Below are 4,804 nucleotides of genomic sequence, written 5' to 3' on the forward strand. Positions count from 1 at the left end.
GCAACAAGGACCCAAACCACATGGAAATTCCAGGCTTGCTTCTGAGTACTGAATCAGCAAGAACACTTTCTGGGAGCAGAGTGGAAAGAAAGCACTTGACACTCGGGAATCCTTGCATCTGGGGCAATGGATGCCTCAGTGGATGTCTGCTCTTTACCTAAGCTTCCCTGTGTGCAGAGAAAACCCAGTATCCTGTACTTTCTTCAGCTACTTCAGGTTTGATTACTTCTGGATACTTTTGGCCTTTTTAATTGCCATGAACTAAGTGCCCATGATTGTATTCTGGAAAAGAGAGCTCAGCCAGGCTGTCACATTGAGAATCAGGTGGGGCACAAGAGAGAATTATACTTTTTTTCCTGTCACTTTGTCTCATGTCGTAGAGTATTTTCACATTAAGCTATCCAGATGTTTCTTAATCTGTATCCCTCCCTGTCACCCTTCCCATTCTTCTTGATCGTCTCTTTTTTCTTCTGAAATCCTGAGGCTTCTGTTTTTTAAGATTTGTTCAGATGAGGGGTCTTGCTTGCAGAAGTCCAGTTGTGAGATAGAAAAACATGACCTCTGAATGGTTGTGCCTGTACAGCACCATTGCATCGAGTGCTGGCTGACTACAGAAAACAGAAATCATTAATTATCAACTGAAGGCTGCTCTCTGCTCTAGAGGAAAGGGCAGTTTTCCAGTAGAAAGCTGTCTATATGCAAATCACCACCTCTGTTGGCATTAGAAACCAGATTGAATGGGTACAGGGGACGTCTCTCTGAAGGACGTCTCCTCTGTTTCAGTATCAGGAGACACAGAGAGCTGAGTAAGAAGAATGTTATCCTGTTACATCTCCTGTCTCTGTTCTCTGGAGAGTAAGCAAATACATATTTTGAAGCTATATGACACCAATGTCCTTAACTAATATCACATTGCATCACATTGACAGAAAGCAGAGAAAACACTAGAAAAGAGCTTTTTTCCCATATCCTACCTACCTTTTTCACACCTGAATGCTTTTTGCTGTTGCTCATTGTTTCAGGCAGGTTCCCGAGGTCCATGGGCTATGCTTTTTACACAGCTTCCTGATGATGCACTCTGAAAGACCGTGATCTAATCTTCTAAATTGTTCTGAAATGCTGTGTAAAAGGTGCCCAGCCTAATGTGATGGCCCTAAGAATCCCTTTTCAGTGTTTGCATTTCAACTCAATGCTCTGCCCTGAGTGTGCCTCTCAGCTTGAGTGCTCCTTTTCATAACACCTAGAGACCTAACAAGTATCTCAGGGTTACAGGTAAAGGATCTCCTAGTATGTTGAGTATATGTGCTTAATTTCTATGTTCTTGTTTCTCTGCAAAACCTGTGTGTTTCTTCGCATCCTTTACCATGTAGCCCTGAAGAGGCAAACTTTTGGTTCAGTGAGGTGTAAGTTGTATTTAAGTTACTGGGAAACCAACGCTGCTTCTGCTTGTGTTGTGCACCTCAAGCTTTGAAATCCCATTTCCATGCCAGGTTGAAGAATTAGGAAGACTCCCAGAGTGAGAAAGTGAAGAAATGATCTGGCAGCCTCAGCAGGACTGCATTGAGATTCAAGTAGATTGTCACCTCTGTGAGAAGGGACCCAAATTAGGCTTATGTACCACATATTATTGTACAAGTTGGCCCAGCTAATTTTTCAATGCCATTTTACATGCCTGCCTTGCTGCAAATGCGAAGTTGACCAGTATTTCTTCAGGCTTGGTTTCTATATAGCAGTGTGTCCCTTGGTTTTCCTTTGCTGTGCATAGCAAATTTTATGGCAAGAACTTTCTGAAGGCTTTCACCTAGTACCTCTGCACACACAAATGATATTCCACACCAATCCCAGCAAATGGGCATTTTGAGAGAATGCTGTCCAAAAGCCCTGTTTTGTGTGCCAAGTCCACAGAGCTCTACCAATTTCAGCTGGATTTTGCGTGACTTGAAAAGAAACCAGGAACAAATTAAGTCTAATCTGGAATGTTGAGACTCAAAGTTCACACCAGTGTATCTCCATGGATGTGTAACAGCACAGGTTTGAGTTATTATGGGAGTGAACAGGAATCCACAGAGTTCTTGTGACAAAGGTGCCCCTGTCCTGCTGACCTGGGCCTGGGGGCTAAAATGTGTGTTTCAGACAACACTCATGGGTTCAACGGGTCTAGCAGCAGTTGTAATTTTTTTGCAATATAGGAAAGGGGTTCATAATTTTACCCTACAGATTCTACTGTGAAGTTTTTTAAGGGTAGCTGTGGACACTGAAAGAAGCCCTTGTCCCTGTTGAGACCTCCAGGACTCTTTTCTGTGTTTGAGATTGTGTGGTGGAAGCACAGGACCTGGGGCAAGAAAGCCCCCAAGGCATGGGGGACAAGGGCCTATGTGTGAACCACAGCTCAGTGGATGAGGTCTGGCAGATTGCTAATGTGTGAAAGGGCTAATCCCCATGTGCTTATGTGTGCTCTGAGCCATCTTTCAGGTGCTCCTCATCATGGTGCTGCTGAACTGACACAGGCTAGGCTGTGAGTGCAGCAAAAAGTGCCGAGCAGGGTCCAGATAGAAATGGAGAAAGGATTGGGCAGCACTAGTAGAAAATGGGTGGAAAAACACATGTTCCTTCATGCCTTCCAACCATGTCTTAGCTGCTCAGTTTAAAAGTAAAGAAAAACATCAGCTTGGCAAAATACAAGAAAAGAAAAGGTCTCTACAGATTTGTCTCCCTTTTTTGTTGAGTTTGCACATTTCACTTCTACAGGGGGAATAACAGCTGCAATCTTTCCTCATCACAATTGCAAAGAAATGATCATCCCCTTTTGCTGCATTTCCTAACTCCCCCGGTTCCTCTTTCAGGTTTATGCCTTTTCTGTATGAAGTTCTCTTGGCGGCATGGAAATTAATTGAAATGAGAGTGACTAAGAGGGGAAGACCCAATAATGTCAGGATTTCAGTAGTAGCTCCTGAGTTGCGTAAGTACTATTTTTACAACGATTGCAGACAATCTCATGAATCATTGCAAATGTACACAGCTAAACACAGGCTGTTTCTTCCCAAAGGCTGAGCCTGAGTGGTTAAAGCTTGTACAACCACGGTGCATGGGTGCTAATAATAACCACTGCATTTAGACAGGTCTGTAAGCTGGTGTCACTCACAAACATGATGGGGCCTGATCTACAGAAGCACAAAACCACAGCACTCATTGTTAAAAGATCTCCTGCAAGCAATTACCAATTCCTCTAGCCTCCTACGTCCTACAAAATACCTCATCCCCACAGATGGTTAAAAATGTCCCTGCCAGGAGTCTAGAGGCAAAAACATGTCCAAATCCTCACCTGCTGCACTACTCCTTTCCTTCCTTTGTCTGTACATTATTTAAGTGTCTTCCCTTTGCCCTCAAGGCCAGCTGTAACCCTTAGAGGCCCCTATTTGAGGCAGCTCCTGCACTCCACATACCATTTGTCCAATTTTTCTGTGGAGGCATTGGAACATTCTTCTGTCTGCATGTCCTGCCTTCTGTAACGGGAACATCTTCTTGAATTGAGATTGGCTCATTGTTCAGTGCCCATCTGCAGAATTATCAGCCCAGGTTGTTTCTTCAGAAAGAATTAAAAAGGAAAAAGGGAGAGAAAAAGCTACCCTCTTTACTACATGACAGGCAGTAATCCTTATTAAGTTCCTCTATAATCTTTATTGCTATTACCACTTGCTTCCCTCTGCTCTGCACTCCTTTTTTCCTTCTTTCAGCCTAAGCAAGCTGGGAGTTTTACCCTCATGTGATTTTTTTTCATTCACACTGACCTTGAGATGGCATATTTCATTTTGGGAGAGGCAATATTAATCAGTGCGGCTGCCTGAGTATCTCTAGTGCCTCATGGAGAAGGCTTCCTGTGCTTCCAGTCTCGGCTCCTCTTGGGCCTCTTGGCCCCATGGCCGCATTACATTACCATTACTTACCGCACTGTAGTCTCCGTGCTGTCTACACTGCCAGGATGCATCATGGCAATTTGATGACAGCAGTGCATTACAGAGACGGACTCCAGCCAGGGAGTCTAGCTTATGTAGCAAGAAGGAAGCATGAGACTAGTAAATGATGGGGACTAGGAAGCAGAAATGACATTAGCTGGGACAGACAAGTACGGAGATGGATGAGCGTCTCACTTTCATACAAAGGCTATGCTTTGTCCCTTTCATATTACTGAAAGGGTTGTGCAGGCATTAATAGGGTCAGGGAACCATAAAATACAGGGTCAGAAGAGACTGTGTGTCTATTCCCCAGCTAAAAGGTGGGAATCAGTGACTCAATGGTGAGAGATGGAGGAATGTCATTTATATGACTGCCATGCCATAGCTCAGAAGGTGAGATTGCTTGAAGTCAGTTTTATAACATCATTGTCCTCCTCCAGGCATTTGTGAAGCATAAGGGTGTATGCTCAGAGCATTGCAGATGGAGAACGTGTTTCCATCGAGATGCACATTTACAGTTTGCTCTTAAACCGGATCGGTTTCCTGTTGTTCATCTGTCAGGTCTGGCTTTGGATGGCCAAGTGCACTGCTCCTCTTTCACTGCCCTTTCACCTTTGTGCTGAAGAGCAGCAGCAGGACACACTCTGAAAATCCTTAAATCTAAAGGATAATATAGGTTGCAAATTGCTTCTCCTAACCCTATTATTAGGATTAACAGAGAGAGAGTTACCCATAAATCATGACAGATTGTTTTTGTTTTCTACAGAATATGTATATCTGTGTTTATAGAGTTTAAGAGGTTGCGAAGTCACTGCAAGCGTGCTTCCCCAGCCAGAAGCAAAAGATGCTTT

This window comes from Mesitornis unicolor, unplaced genomic scaffold (assembly GCF_000695765.1).
Source record: "Mesitornis unicolor isolate BGI_N332 unplaced genomic scaffold, ASM69576v1 scaffold26731, whole genome shotgun sequence".
NCBI classification, from domain to species: Eukaryota; Metazoa; Chordata; class Aves; order Mesitornithiformes; family Mesitornithidae; genus Mesitornis; species Mesitornis unicolor.